Source organism: Notolepis coatsorum, assembly GCF_963971535.1.
Source record: "Notolepis coatsorum genome assembly, chromosome: 8".
Classification (NCBI taxonomy): Eukaryota; Metazoa; Chordata; class Actinopteri; order Aulopiformes; family Paralepididae; genus Notolepis; species Notolepis coatsorum.
The window spans coordinates 73,716,031-73,733,210 of record NC_140172.1 but is presented as its reverse complement, the minus strand read 5'-3'; the positions used below and the strand labels follow the sequence as shown (position 1 = coordinate 73,733,210).

Here is a 17,180-nt window from a genome sequence, read left to right as displayed (position 1 = left end):
GAGAGAGAGAGAGAGAGAGAGATCGGAGGTAAGAGAGTAGAGAGATACAGACGGATGGCGTAGAAGAGAACGAGAGACAAATACAAGAGTGTAAGAGAGACAGAGTGTAGACATGGAATATGAGAAATACTGAACACATACTGAGACTAGAGAGAGAGAGATGAAAAGAGAAACAATAGTTTAAAAGAGATAAGAGATATACAAGACAGGGAGAGGGAAGAGTGTGTGTGTGTGTGTGTGTGTGTGTGTGTGTGTGTACCTCGGAAGCCCCCTGCCCTTTTAGCAGGGCCTCATAAGGAGCATCAGACTTGGGTCCCCTGGGCGCTGGTGTGTCTCTCTCTCTCCCTCTCTCTGGGACTCCTCCCTCGTGCTCAGCCTCACAGGCTGCAGCTATAGAACCTGCTCCACTGACAATGATACGCTGCTGTCACAGGTCATTCACACCTGGAAGGGAGAGAGGGGGGGACGGTTAATAATCCTCCTAGGACACACAGTAGAAACATGTACGTACGTTTCAGTCGGGGGCCAGTGAAGAGAGCGCGTCAGAGGGACATTCTGGATGAAAGATACAAACATCACCTTCTCCCCTGCTGGCACTGTTGTTTATGAACCTAAAAGTTTCCTTCATACTCAAGATGCGAGAATACCGCCAGGGGGGGCCAAGGAGCCTACGTGCACCTCTCCCAAAGCGTAAACGCTGTCCCAGGGCGACGCGCACGGCAAGCACTGTGATTGGACCACTTTCCTCGGGCAGCGCAGCTCCCGACTCATTATTAATTTAATTAATTAATCCAATCCACTTCATTTATAGAGCACATTTAAAAACAACAAAGTTGAACAAAGTGCTGTACAAGTCCCACAACATTATTTATTTATAAATAAATAAATCATTTCTTTTGTTTTTTTTTATCTCGAAGCTTCGAATTAAAATCGAATCTCTGCCCCGAAGCTTCGAATGCCAAAATAGAATTAGAAGGTCAACCCTAAAAGGACTCTGACCGATAGTGGAAGTCGTTGGTGTAGACGGTGAAGAGGAAGGGAGAGGACTATCCCCTGCGGGGCCCCGGTGTTGCTGACCAGTCTGGTATGACACACAGCTCCGTAGGCGCTAGGGCTGAGCCCAAACGTTCGAACCTTCGTTCGTTACGTTGGCATTCGAATTCTAAATCAACATTCGAATTTTTCATTTTTTATTAAAAAAATATATTTTTCTCTTTTTTCTATTCATTCTGTTTAAACTAGTGCCGTCAGGCGATTAAAAAAATTCTAATTAATTACAGGATTTGTAATTAATTAATCGCATAACCATTTTGGGCCTGATATTTTATATTCTATAATCATATTTCAAATTGCATGTGTCCAGATGGCAAATTCAGTACTGTATCTACAAAACCTTCTGTTTAACCCTTTCACTGCCACACGACAGAAGGTTAACCCCCGGTCGCCGTCGGTTGTGTGGCAGTGAAAGGGTTAACCTTCTGTGTATTGTCGGCTAGGGTTGGGCACCGAGAACCGGTTCTAATAGGAACCGGTTCCTAACTTCCGGTTCTGGATAATTTGCTGTGTAATTAATTCATCTAATTAACGCGATAAACTGACAGCCCTAGTTTAAACCAATGGGGTTTTTCTTCACAGTTGCAGATAAAGATTAGGCTACACTAATATTATAGTATTAAAAGAAACTGATTAGTTATATTCATTAGAAAGTTGATTTAGTTGGGGTGGGGCTTCTCCCTGGGCTGAGTCTGGGTCTGGAAAGTTGAAAGGGAAAAAAATACTAATTTAATCAGATTAATCACTTTATTCAAATTGAGGATTTAGTTTGAGGATATTTATAAAATAAATATTTATAAAAATCTTTTTTTATTAAAAAGTAAGGTTTGAACGTTCGTTGGAAAAACCCTGACGAAGTTCGAATCCCAAAAACAGGCTTCGGAGACAGCCTTAGTAGGCGCACGTACTGTGGTCTGCCCATCAGATAGTCAACAACCCAGGACACCAGGAGGGCCTCTACCTGCATCGCCTCCAACTTCTCACCCAGCAGCCCAGGCCTTATGGTATCAAAAGCACTGGAGAAGTCAAAGAACATGACTCTCACAGTGCTCCCCGGCTTGTCTAGGTGAGTGTAGGCTAGGTTCAGCAGGTAGATGACAGCATCGTCTACCCCCAGTCGGGGCTGGTAGGCAAACTGGAGTGGGTCTAGGTGGGGTTTGATCACCGGGCGGAGTTGCTCCAGGACTAACCTCTCCAGAGGTTAGAGCCACCGGCCTGTAGTCCTTGGACGTGCTGGGACACGGGCACTTAGGGGGCTTTCACACTAGCCATCGGGGTCGAATCGGGGTAGAATCAGGGGCCTTTCTCACTCACTACTCGGGGCCAAATCAGCGCCGGGTCACGCCCAAAAGGGGTGTGTCTGTCTGAGTGGGAATGCTCACCCCCGTCCCCGCCCCCGATGATTCGTCCCCGGGGGCGGTGAACCTGGGACGCTTAAAATAGGTGGTTTCGAGTGCGCGCCGGTGGCAGGGCTAGAGACTAACGATGTCCCGTCGTCCCGGGGACGATCAAATATTGATTTGGGACGAACAGAAATCTTTGCTGGGACGCAACCGGGACGGAGAGGATTTTTTTTTCACAGGAAATGTCAATTGGCCGACTGTCAGTGCGCGCATATATTGCTGTCAAATGGTGAATGTCTCGTGCTGACTAAGTTCACTGAAGTCTAAACGTAGCGTGATTTGCCAAATCCAATGACTATCTCCGCCTCCCAACGCAGCGATACGCTAATCCAGCATCAATCTCCTACCCACCTCTCCTCAGCCAGTCGCGCTGCAGCAGCGTCACACCCCAAATGAATCTTGCATCGAAAAAGAAAAACGTGTTAACAGGTGAGGGAAATCTCTCGTACCTAGGCTTTCTCCACTGGTATTTAACCCTGGTTGACACAGTGAATGACAGCTGGTAATTGACACGTCGCACGGCACGAGACCACCGTACAAGAACCGCGGAAAGATCAGAATGTTATATAAAAGAAAAAAAACGCGTGCTATACTGTGGCATCCTCTCAGTGAAGAGAGCACCGCAAACATGCTGCGCTATTTGAAGAGGATAAACACAGACCCAAAATGACCAACAGGGAACTGCATCCAGCAATACTACCCCCGAGTCTAAGGTGAGGACACATTTAAATCACAGAAGTGTAATGTTAGTCTATTGGAACTGTATACAGTTATCGACGCGTTCTAGTTATAGCCGCTTATTGCTAGCTAATGTTACTGACTAACGTGCAGACTGCCACTGATTATTAAAGGATTTCTATTCGATTCTATACTAACACGTAATGTTACTACCATTGCGAGTTAATTGGCATAACGTTACATTTATCTAAACGAACGCGGAGAAATAGACGACAGGCTATAGGCAAACTTCACTCTGCAGCTACACAATGAATCCATATTCAGTGAGGAGGGCCTGCTGGAATTTAGCAGCAGTCATCAATATCGACCAGGAGGACAGCGCAATCTAAGGGACATGTTTCATTACTAGTCAAGTGTCATTACTTTAGTTATCAAAGGTGGAATCTCTGGACGCAATGACATTATATAGTTTAAAGCTAAACTACGTTTTTCTTTCTTGTTAGAAGAGGGATAACTTATTCAGTTAGATTTGATCTTTATTCATCTCTAACATTTTCAACCATAAACACACATTTGTAATAACAAAAAAAACTAAAACGAAATAAAATACAAATACATTTAAATATATTTTCCTATGGAAGGAATAATCAAGATGGCTCCAATTGGTTGACTATAACAGCACCGTGACCAAATATCCCTATACTAGCACCTTGTTAAACACTAAATAATCATAATTATTCTTGTGAAATCTTTCCACCATGGGAGCCTTTTGACTAAATCAATTTATTCTCCCCTTCTCTGAATGGTGTTTCTTATGGCAATAACAACTATAGACGACAAAACAAAACTCCTAAAAGCAACATTTGGTATACTATCTTCCCGGGCCCCAAGATGGCGTTTTAATTCGATGCTGCTTAATAACAAGGAATTCATTACACAACTCAAAGAAGCTCTCACAGTATTCCTACGGGAGAATGCAAACTCGGTGCAAGACCCCAGAATAATATGGATGTCGGTAAAGGGTATGATCAAGGATTTCACTGATAGATTTTCCTCCATAATGCGCAAGAATCAATGCACAAAACTGTCTGAACTGGAAACGCTTTACTCAACGTTATTTAATTCTTTAAAATACAACAACTCAACTAGACTAGAAAATCAAGTTAACGTACTAAAAACAGAGATCAATGCCATATACAGACAACAATCGGAAATGCAAATACGCAGCACAAGACAACAGCAGTACTCCCAAGGTTCTAAACCTAGTCACCTATTAGCCATGCGATTAAGAATTAATGGAAAATTTGCAGATATAACTGCCATTAGAAAACAACAAGTACTTGAAACAGACCCCAAAATAATAAACGATACATTCAAAGAATTCTACTCCGACTTATATAAATCAGAAACGACCTTTGATCAAAACAAAATGGACACATATCTTAATCAAATTATTCTCCCTAAACTTTCGGAGGATGACGCTAAACAGTTAGAAGCACCGATCACACTAGAGGAACTCAAGAAGGCCATATCCGAAATGAAAAATGGTAAGGCTCCTGGAAGAGACGGTATCCCATCAGAAATGTACCTTTCTTGTTGGGACATAATTGGACCCTTATTACTAAATATGATCTTATACTCAGTCAAGGAGGGGAGCTTCCATAAACACGACAATATTGCACTCATTTCAGTCCTTCTCAAAAAAGACAAAGACCCCACCGAGTGCGGTAGTTACAGACCCTTAAGCCTCCTCGGAACCGATGTCAAACTGTACTCTAAGGTATTAGCCATCAGATTACAAAAGCATATGACGTCTTTAGTTCATCCGGACCAAACTGGCTTCATAAGAGGTCGCCTGATCACTGATAACATAAGACGAATACTGCACGTACTAGATGCAGACAAAGACACCATACCTAAGGCGATGCTGTCCCTGGATGCTATGCAAGCCTTTGACAGGCTGGAATGGTCGTATCTATGGGCAGTATTAGAAAGGATGGGGTTAGGAAAAGGATTCATTGATATGATTAAAGTATTATACAAAGACCCATCGGCCATGATTACAACAGGTACATTCATCTCCAAAATCTTTCCGGTATCACGCTCAGCCAGACAGGGTTGCCCTCTTAGTCCCGGACTATTCGATCTATCATTAGAGCCTTTAGCACAATATATAAGACAATCCCAATCCATAGAACCAATCGTAATCAAGGGCACACAACATAAAATGTGTTTATATGCGGACGACGTAATACTGTTCATGCAAAGCCCCAACACCACATTGCCTCATCTACTCAAGTTGATAGAGAACTTTGGTGATCTATCGGGATTTAAAATAAATTGGCCGAAGTCGGCTTTCCTTCCACTTAACACCCATGCAAAAAAAAATACAACCCTCCCAGGTGAGATACCCATGGTAAAACATTTTAGATGCTTGGGTGTGGAAATATTTCCCACCATAAGACAAACGGTGAAGCACAATTACACAAAAATACAGAACAAAATCAAAGACGACCTGGACAGGTGGGCAAAACTTAAAAACAGGCAAGGGTATCAATAGTTAAGATGGATGTACTACCAAGAATCAACTTCATCAGTTCAATGCTACCGTTACCCCCTCCAGAGGGTTACTGGAAAAGATTACACTCCTCCACATACAAATTTATTTGGAATAACAAACCACCTCGCATAAAAAGATCCACCGCACAGAGAAATAAAGCAGACGGTGGCATGGCAGTTCCAGATTTTTTCCAATATTTTAAGGCATACACATTAAGACCATTGACAATATGGTTTGATCCCCAGGCATTGGTATCGTGGAGAAAATTGGAAGAAAACATAGTAGCCCCACATAGACTGAAGGACATAGCACACACTAAACTACCAATCAAGCACTGTGAGCGGAAATTTGGCCCCATAATTACCCATGCAATCCGGATATGGCGTGAAACACAAAAAAAATATCCTAACCCACAAAAATGGCACAATCACACTCCCTTATTCAATAACAATGCACTCTTAATTGAAAAACGTCCTATAAGATTCCCTATATGGGAAGAGCAAGGCATACACTCATTAGGGGATATTTTTAATAACCAGGGTTTTTGTAGTTATGGAGAAATATGCACAAAGTTTAACCTCACCGAGTCCACATGGCTTTTTTTACATACAGTTACGCCTATGTTTGAGGTCTCACGGTGTTCCATTAGACATACCAGTTGAACACCACAGATACCACAAACATCGAGAGGTTTTGTATCAGGTTTTTATGATCAATTACTAACGTCCTCGTATGAAACCCTCCAACTAGACTGTCTGGAAGAGGGATATACCAGACCTGGAAAGTGACTTTGATTGGCAAGAAGCATGGGCAAATGTCCGTCTTACATCAAGGAACCCGGACCATCAACAAATCAATCTTAACTATATTCACAGGACATACTTGACTCCTATAAGACTGAACAGAATGGGCCTTAAACAAGACTCAAAATGCTCCCAATGTACAAATGGAGACGAAGGGACATTTATGCACATGTATTGGGACTGCCCACCAGTTAAGGCATTCTGGAAAGATGTGACCCATCAATTATCAAAACTCGTATCTTGGAATATACCAGTACACCCCTCTGTATTACTATTGAATGATGTTTGAGTTTGCAGTAAATCCACAGCTAAAGAGATTGGTTTTATCGGGTATCACAGTAGCTAAAAAACGGATCGCATCACACTGGTTTCAACCGGATGAACCGGTTTGCCGGAAGGTTTGGTTTCTTACATATCTCGATGTGATTTATCAAGAAATATCTACAGCAAGAATTCTGGGTCTCAACGAATCCAAAATGTCAATGTGGTTAGAAGTGGTGGAGAGAATAAAAGCTAGCTTATAATGGTAGTGTCTGGTTAGGAGTGAGGGATAATGGAGGTACTATCCAAGGAGGGGTCCGGGAGGGGGGGGTTCGAGCTGGAGCATATGTGTGTAGGGTTTTAGAAAATAGGTATTAGGGGTATATCCTGTATAAGGCATTTGTATAATTGGTAATTTCGTTGGATATACACTGTATATAGGCCTGCCACGATAACACATTTTGCTGGGCGATTAATTGCCCCCGAAAATATCGCGATAAGCGATATTATTGCGACCGGTTAGAGAATTTTTTTGAGAAATTTATTTCCCAAAACTTTTATTTTGAAGCCCACCGCTCCGTCTTTTCCGGTGTTTAAGACTTTTATTTTGAAGCCCACCGACCGGACCAGAAGTATTGTTGTGATTATCCTAGCCAACAACTTGTCTCGTCCGGTTGTGTTTTTTAGTTTTAACGTTAGCTACTAACGTTAGATGCAGCTACTACAGGCAATCAACGATGAGGAGGAAGCGTCAAAGCAGTATATAATAGAATAGCTGTGGTGCGTAGGCACTGCAGCACGACTCGAAAACGACCCGTTATAATAAATTAATTCATGTTTAACTTGTCCCCGTCTCCAGTCCTTTGACTAGCCCCACCCGTTCATTGTAAACAATGATGCATGTAATTGTATTAACGTTATTCTGTGTTATTCTAACGTTACACTACAAATAACGCTACTTGGTTAAAAGGAGCAACACTATTGAGAAATGTACTTAAGCTATATGTGGCGTTGCTACTGCCCCACGGAGCTCCCGTGCTGTGCTCTGTAGTAACGCCAGCGGCCCCCCACACGGAGAGAGACTGACAAGGGGCACTGGTTCCGCCTCATTAAAACAAACGCGCAAATAGCAATTAATCGCGCCCGTCAAAATCATTGCATTCATTTTAATTATCGCGGCAATTAATCGATTTATTGCTTATCGCGGCAGGCCTAACTGTATACGATAAAATATTATTATAGACTTTTTTTTGTTTTCCGTTTCTGTACTTGCATGTCATTTTAGCCACCTTGATTGTTAGTTTCATCATGCATTGTGTGTTGAGTACTGACTTTTAATAATTTTTGTTTTGCAATAATAAAAAAAATATATAAAAAAAAAAAAAGACAACAAAACCAAAGTAAAGAAACTACATTTGATTTTTGGGACGGTTACATTCACTTTGGGACGGTTAAAATTGTATTTCGGGACGGTTCTGGGACGGTGGTGAAAAAAGTTAGTCTGGAGCCCTGGCCGGTGGGAGCGTTGTGTACAAGCTTGTACCAAAACACGGGAGGCTTCTGTATCAACGTGCTGACACACACAGCATCGTTACTGTCATGCTTCATGCTTGCTTGAATTTTGGGCAGATAAAAACACACAGCAACAACTGGACAATGTTCAAATGCATTTATTTCTATTAAACCAGTGGTGCCCAACCAGTCGGCCGTGGTCGACCAGTAGATCAATGACATGCAATATAATTGCCACGAGCGATGGGATAATGTTAGCTGCTGAACAGGCTAAGCTAACTAGCGTTAGCCGTTAGCTTAGCGTTTGCCACAATGCTATACTATTATACTGGCATATTCCATTCACGTTAGCATGTAAGCTAACAAAATCAGCGCCTATGAGACTAAACTCCGCTTTTGGTGTTCAATTGTGTTGATGTTAGTTTTGTTTCATCAACAAATGAGGCAGAACACACAGTGAATGTATCCGTTTTGTTTATTGCACGTTCTTTGCTGAAAAATAAGTGCTACAGTGGCTATACTAGACTAGTACTAGGCTAAGCTAACTAGCGTTAGCCGTTAGCTTAGCGTTAGCCCTGGGAAAGCGAACTCTACAACACCATCCATTCGTGAGAAAAGGGGGTGGTTATATTGACAAGGCTTGACAACAGAGGTTCAAATATAACTTCATATTTATTGGTTATTTGTTTTATTTTATATCAGCATCCAGTCTCCACCGTGTCTTCCTGTTTACATTTTCGAGCGTGACATCATCGCCTACGGCAAGCTTAAAGCTCAAAACGCAAGCCGTAAACAAAACCCAGAGCGCACCAAGACTGAGTGTGTACACAAACTAGAGGGGGGAGAGGGGGGGGGGGGAGTTCGCATCAGATCTCGGAACGGACTAGAACGGAACCGAATGGGTGAGTGAGAAAGGCCCCTCAGAGCGCGATCGCACCAGAATATCGCGTGATGAGAACGCTCCCCGTCCCCGTCCCCGGGGACGCTGATTCGCTCCAAACCTGGACCGCTGGAATAGGTGGTCTCGGGTGCGCGCCAGTGTCCCCAACAACGGAGCGGGGGGCGTGGTGTGCAAGCCTACTGTAATGCTTTCATGCTTGCTTGAATTTTGGGCAGATAAAAACATACAGCAACAACTGGACAATTAGGGTTGGGCATCATTTGGATTTGAACGATTCCAGTTCCGATTCCGATTCTCCATATCGATTCCTGTTCTGAACGATTCTCGATTCAGATTCTTTGAGGTGCAGGTCACAGCTTATTTCGCAGGAGAATTTTTTTTTGTGTGAACATTTAAAAAAAATGTCATACTATTCACATTTTCAGTTGACTTGATACAGTTTAATTTGGTTGCTGTACTGTAACTAGGGCAGGGTTTCCGTTAGAAAAAATTGTTGCCGGTCTCCGTGACCTGCAAGATTTCAATCTACCGGACAAATGAGATTAATTCCGGTCATAGTTTATTGAGCTTTAAAACAATTGATAGGTAGGCTATATAAAGAATGTCATCCTCAAGGCATGTAGATTCATAATATTATTACTTAAAACTAGGCTACTTTTGCGTATACAGTCATTAATATATTCCAAATAAAATAAGTCCCTCGATACTCCGTGCTGCTGCTGACTTGAAATAAAATAGACCGCGTATGTGGGCAGTCGGTCCGACACTAAACAGCAGTCTGTTATAATCACATTTTTATGAGCTAACGAATTCCTGGACATTTGTATTAATTATATCAAGCGAAGAACTGAGAAAGCAGAGAGACGGCAACATTATCGTGGTTTGCATGACGACTCTCTCCACCTCGCAACGACTTATTTGCAAAGAGTATGGGGCTGCAGAGCAGCTGATTCAGCTGTTATTGGCTCTTTTCTGGGAACTGCACAGCAGCGCCCCCCACCCAACATTGGCTGAAAATGGCTGAATTGGGGTACTGCTGGAATACTGCATTGTGCTGCTGCTGCTCCGGCTCTGCAGCTTCACAAAAGTTCGCACACCCAGCACTAAGCTCTCGCTGACAACGTCGCTGTCATTATTAGAAGCAACGAGGAAACAAATGTAATGATCGTTTCGTTCATCGCATAGGCTATTTAATTTTTGCCTATTTTAATACAATTCAAATAATCAAATTGTGCTTAGACTCAGGGAATTATTTTCACCGGACATTAAGACCGGAGAGATTAAATATGTCGGACTTCAACAGATTTTGCCGGTCAAATACCGGTAATTACCGGCTAACGGATTTTTTTTTTTTTTTTTTTATAATCGAAATGCAGATATGTTACTTCCGGTTCTAGAAGCGGAAGTTAGGAATCGGTTCCTAATTAGAACCGGTTTTCGGTGCCCAACCCTATGGACAATACCCACAAAAATGATATTTATGGGCAATTTGGCGAGTTCAGACCTCAACCAAACAAGCATGTTGAGCCTCACGGCTCAGTAGATGAAAACTTCGAGATGAAGCCACGTTACAAGCACAAGACTTCCCTGGCTCGCATTAGGCCTGGCCATTTTTTTGCCATTGCTATGTCTACTATACATTGGTTTCTTGTTCGAATGAATTTATTTCTATAGACCAGTGGTTCCCAACCGTGATCGACCGGTAGATCAATGACATGCAATATAATTGACGCAAGCAATGGGCTAATGTTAGCTGCTAACTAGTAATAAATAGGCTAAGCTAACTAGCGTTAGCCGCTAACCCTGGAAAATAGGGATGCCCCGATCACGTTTTTTGCCACCGATACGATCACCGATCGTCTATGAGCCATATCGGCCGATACCGATAGTTTTATAAAAAAATTAAATAAAAATAAAATATATACTATTTAGTTTACTGGGACATTTCATATAGAGCTAACGTGAGCTAACGTGAGCTACCTAGCTAACGGAGGTATCATGCACTACTAGACTATTGCTGGAGCATTTGTTGATATCAGGAGCTATCAGTAGTTAGCCAGCTAGATACCGTTAGACAATGCCTCATGTATTAAACTAAAAGTGAATAGTTGACTGGGTAATTTTGTTTAAACAGTAACGATAGCTAGGTAGCTAACGTTAGCTCACGGTCGCATGCACCAGAGTAGAGCAGACTGCCGGAGGCAATAGGAGCCTCTGTTGTTGACACGGGTGCGGGAGGGGCAGGAGGAGGAGGAGGAGCAGTGCGCTGCAGCTCTGTGTGCTTGAGACAGAAGTCAGCGAGTGAGAACTCTGCTAAGAATTGGATCATGTTTTTCGATCGGTTTTCACGATCTGCGAAAATAAAGCATTATCGTAATTCACCAATCTCATATTTATACTGAATATCGGCCGATACCGATAGCTGGTCGATCGATCGGGGCATCCCTACTGGAAAACGCTCAAAGCGGACTCCACGACACCAGTTCCATTCGTGAGAAAAAGGGGTGGGTTATCTTGACAAGACTTGACAACAGAGGTTCAAATATAACTTCATATTTATTGGTTATTTGTTTCTTTATATCAGCATCCAGTTTCCACCACCGTATGTTAAACTCTTCCTGTGTTGACGTTAGAGTGTGACATCATCGGCTACGGCAGCTTACACGCTCAAAACGCAAACCGTAAACAAAACCCGGAGCGCACCAAAACTGCAGTGTGTACACAAACTAGAGGGGGGAGAGGGAGGGGGGAAGTTCGCACCCAAGGACGGAGCGAGGACGTAGCGGAGCTGATTCGACCCCGAATGGCTAGTGAGAAAGCCCCCTTAGGAACAGGGACCACCAGGAGGTTTTCCAGTGTCTGGACTCTCTGCAGCCTCAGGGCTCATATTGAATATGTGCTGGAGCATAGGGCTGGGCGATATGGCCAAAAACGTTATCGCGATAAAATTATAAAATTATTTTCATATAACTCGATATCGATAATTATCGTCGATATAATTTCTGTCAAGTTTAATTAACTTCTTATGCCCGGCGCCGATGGACGGGCTATTAATAGACTCACTTGTTTTGCTGCTGCGAATGTCTCGAGTTGATGTCGTCATCAGTCCGCGCACATTCTTCTACGCACCAGTGCATAGATTATTATATTCCACCAGGGGGCAACCTACCGCCACTGGATCATTATGCATGATAAGAATGGAACTAACAGTTAGCCAGAGCAAGCGGTGTATCCCATGACAATGTACTAACTATCACCCTAAAATACTCCGTTCCGCCCCAATACATTGCAACGACGTCCACCGCATACCCCACACTACTCTAACCGTGGCCTCAGAATTCACGCCACACACCCACTCCGCACGTAAACTATAAAATAGCAGCGTGCAAGCTAATGATCCTAGTCAGCCTTGTTTACTACCCAGAGGTTAGAGCCATATGAAATCCGCGTTCACGGAATCGCGGACGGAATCGCGGAATTAACCAATAAAAATGGAATCAACTGCAAAACGTGGAATATTGCAGAATTTGGCCTAATCTGGACTGAAATTTCGTTTTTGGGTGGAACGTTTGGTGTACACGCGACCGGGGAGGCGGGGACGCTACAGCGTGTTACACACAACACAGCCGCGGTGCTCAAGCGTCTGGCTGCTTGTGTTAACATCGTCAAGAAGCTAAACTATTCCACAATAAGCCCTCAATTCAGAGCAGAACAGTATCCTAATGACTTTTATGCCTCCGGTGATAAGGTGTTTTGCTAATTCTGTCAACGTTCCGTTGACTGGACCCGCAAAAACACTTGCGACACTATTAGGACGTTTAGCTTCTAGCTAAATCTAGTGCACCCATCCATTTGTTTAATGCAAACGACTGCCATTTATAAACGAAATACACTTAAATAGCTATGTAACGTTATAGGACTATCTATGGAAATGATAGCTTCTAGAAGTTCTAGCTAAATCTGGTGCACCCATCAATTTGTTTAATGCAAACGATTGTCATTATACACTGCCCTTTATAATCTAAATAAACTTAAATAGCTATGAAACGTTACATTACATAGGACTATAGATGGAAATGATAGCTTCTTGCTAAATCTAGTGCACCCATCCATTTGTTTAATGCAAACTATTGTCATTATACACTGCCCTTTATAATCTAAATAAACTTAAATAGCTATGAAACGTTACAGTACATAGGACTATAGATGGAAATGATAGCTTCTTGCTAAATCTGGTGCACTCATCCATTTGTTTAATGCAAACGTTTGCCATTATACACTGTCCTTTATAAACGAAATAAACTAAACTAAAGGTGCCTAAATTATGCATTACTATATTTCATCACAATATAATAGATATAGCTAGGTTACTGACATTGTCATTGTGATAATGTCAGTAGTAGCTAGCTGTATCTATTGTTTACACTTGAAATATGTATTTTTATTTTGTCACAATATTAATTGAAAAATATTGTGTAAAATTGAACTGTATTTCTGAGTTGAAGCACTTAAAAACATTAAATGGACTGTTATATCTTATTCAATTGTGGACATTTATTCATTCCCACTTATTAGACACTATTTCTGATGGTAAAATGAGCATAAAAGGCAAAATACAGAATTCTGAAATATTAAAACGGAAAAAATGGAATTTGGGAAAAAATAAAATGGAATTCATATGGCTCTACCAGAGGTGCACCGTGGGTCTCCTTCGCTGTCGCCATCTCCTTCACTGATTGGTTGTTAGTGCGTGTGCTCATATCCAAGCTTGGAAAATCGATATATCGAAACTTTGCGACCACGTTTCATGTTTATTTCGAGGAAATAATTTATCACGATAGTTATCGTTATCGTTTTATCGCCCAGCCCTGCTGGAGCACATCACACAGCTGAGAGGCACAGGTTTTGAGTACCTTTGGGCTCACCCCATCAGGACCCGCAGCCTTGCCTGCGTGTAACTTGCTCAGCTGTGTATTCACCTGGTCTGCAGAGAGCCACACTGTGAGGGTCTCAGGTGTTGGGGGAGGGGCGGATCTTCGAGCCGCGGGGGGCAGACAGGCTGCACCAGAGATGGGGGGGGGGGGGGGGGGGGCAGGGAGGGGGTTGCTCGAGTTGGTTACATGAAGTAACCACCACAGATAAAGAATCTACATGAAGTAACCACCACAGATAAGGAACTACATGAAGTAACCACCACAGATAAAGAACCTACATGAAGTAACCACCACAGATAAAGAACCTACATGAAGTAACCACAACAGATAAATAACTACATGAAGTAACCACCACAGATAAAAAACTACATGAAGTAACCACAACAGATAAATAACTACATGAAGTAACCACCACAGATAAAGAACTACATGAAGTAACCACCACAGATAAAGAACTACATGAAGTAAGTACCACAGATAAAGAACTACATGAAGTAACCACCACAGATAAAGAACTACATGAAGTAACCACCACAGATAAAGAACCTACAAGGCTGTCCCCGAAGCCTGTTTTTGGGATTCGAACTTCGTCAGGGTTTTTCGAACGGACGTTTTTTTATTTATTTTTTTAAATAACTTTTTTTTTATAAATATCCTCAAACTAAATCCTCAATTTGAATAAAGTGATTAAATTAGTATTATTTTTATTAAATCAACTCTTTAACACATTGAGTGCCAACGACGAGATTAGTCGTTTTAACTCGCCATGCGTTGAGTGCCAAGGCCCGAGAATTAATCGTTATTTATTTTATTAGCAATATCCATTCATTTTTCATCCATCCAGCCTGACGTTATCATTCGGAATGGGTCTGAGCTCGAAAAGGGCAAATACTGCCGCCTATCGTCTACCGGATGGTATTTGGTATTGCACATCATTGGATTGGATTGGGTGGGCATGTGCATCCGAAAAAAAGTCCGGTCTGGGGTTTTCCCTTCTCTGGCAAGCAGTATCTGTTACCACATTCACTGGGGAGGCTGGGAGCAGCTTTCGATTATGTGTTTTGGACTATAACGTTGGATCAATAAACGCGATCAATATTTGGAATGGCGATCAGGAATTGGATTAATCTTTTTCAGAACATCTGATGTGAGGTAAGGACTCTATTTTACCAGTTTTGGGTTAATCAGATGTTTTTTTTCACAGCGATCACAACGTGTGTGTGCAGGGCACGAAATTAACTTTTTGACTCACCGGCCAGTGGCGGGTAGATGGGAAAATTCCACCCCGCCAAGCATATTTCTTACCGGACAAAAATAATTCGCATTTTTGTGTCACATAAATTTTTTTCAGTACATTTCAAGTAGATAAGCTATTACGTTGAAGAATAGACACTTAAAGAGGCCGGAGTTAAATGTGTACTCTCTCTAGGGATGCACGATAATTATCGGGCCGATAATTATCGGGCCGATATCAGCAATTATGACGTCATCCCGATAAAGTTATTAATAGCTCCGATAATATATAATAAATTTTTTGGTTAAAAGAAATCCGTTGTGGGTGGATTTGGATGAAGGGCGCTTGTTTTTATTATAGCCTCCTCCCGTTTTGCCAGTACTGTGGTATGACTGACGGCGTGTGGTTTAGGAACAGGGAGTTTTAAACAAATCCAGCACTCACTTTCTTGGCTGTGACGTAGTCACGTTACATTCGGAGACAGACAGTCGATCTGCCAATTACGTCCCTCCGCTTGCACCCACCTCTTCTTCTTACCACCAATCAGAAGCTCTCGTTCGTTTATTTACCTCCGGATTGTCGGCCATTATTCTACTCGGAGCTATAACGTTAGCTGCTCCCCGCCAGCCACATTGACAAGTACCAGCGCTTATACATTACTGGCAAATGTCTTGTTGCACTTGTGGCAACGAGCGTTGTCAGCATCGACTTTAGTAAAATAGACCCAGACTTTTTTTGAGGAATTTAAACATCGCAAACTAATCTTGTTGGCCGTTTTCTATCTCTCCTCCCTCGGTCTCTCTCTGCCTGCGCGAGCCGGCTGTGCTCTTACACACACACACACACACACACACACGCACACGCACGCACACGCACACACGCACACACGGGTGCTGTCGAGAGCAGAGCAGTGTGTGTGTGTGAGTGAGTGAGTGAGTGAGTGAGTGAGTGAGTGAGTGAGTGAGTGAGTGAGTGAGTGAGTGAGTGAGTGTGTGTGTGAGTGAGTGTGTGTAAGAGCACAGCCGGCTCGCGCAGGCAGAGAGAGACAGAGGGAGGAGAGATAGAAAACGGCCAACAAGATTAGTTTGCGACGTTTAAATTCCTCAAAAAAAAAATCTATATTTTTTATATACATTTAAAAAAAATTAGGGATGCCCCGATCACGTTTTTTGCCACCGATCACCGATCACCGATCGTCGTGAGCCATATCGGCCGATACCGATCCGATACCGATCGTTTTTGATTAAAAAGAAATTAAAAATTATTTTATATCATTTTTTTTTTTTTTTTATAAAATATATATATTATATAATTAGACTTGTACTTGTATTATCTGCGAGACATCGCCACCACGCAACAAGTCAAAATGCTCGCTATCTGCAAACAGCTCCACTGTCTGTGTGTACTCTAGTAGCCTCCAGCTACCAAAAAGGATTCTCCGGCGCTGCAGCGGGACCCTATTGGTAACGTTATGCTTTGGTCATTTAACATTCAGCAAGCCCTCAGCTCGAATACGCATTCAATCAATGTTATAAGACATTGATATCAGGAGCTATCTGTAGCTACTGCTAGCCGGCTAGATGACGTTAAGACAACTATTTAGTTCAATCGGACATTTCGTTTTGAACAGTGAATTAACGTCAGCTAACGCGAGCTAACGGAGGTATCAACATGCACTACAAGACTTGCTGGAGCATTTGTTGATATCAGGAGCTATCGGTAGCTAGCCGGCTAAATACCGTTAGACAATGCCTACTAAAAGTGAATAGTTGACTGGGTAATTTTGTTTAAACAGTAACGATAGCTAGGTAGCTAACGTTAGCTCAGGTCGAATGCACTAT

General features: G+C 42.4%; 1 protein-coding gene across 3 annotated transcripts in view; it reads right to left on the bottom strand.

Moving 5' to 3' along the window:
- The window catches only part of bcl9 (BCL9 transcription coactivator), a 172,992-nt gene that overhangs the window by 134,921 nt on the left and 20,891 nt on the right, over positions 1-17,180 (bottom strand). For 2 of the 3 annotated variants that reach the window (XM_084320919.1, XM_084320920.1), the window contains exon 2: positions 260-444. The gene's annotated coding sequence lies outside the window, so the exon portion shown is untranslated. Of the gene's footprint in view, positions 1-259; positions 445-2,243; positions 2,341-17,180 lie in introns of those variants that run through there. The other variant, XM_084320921.1, reaches the window with a different exon arrangement.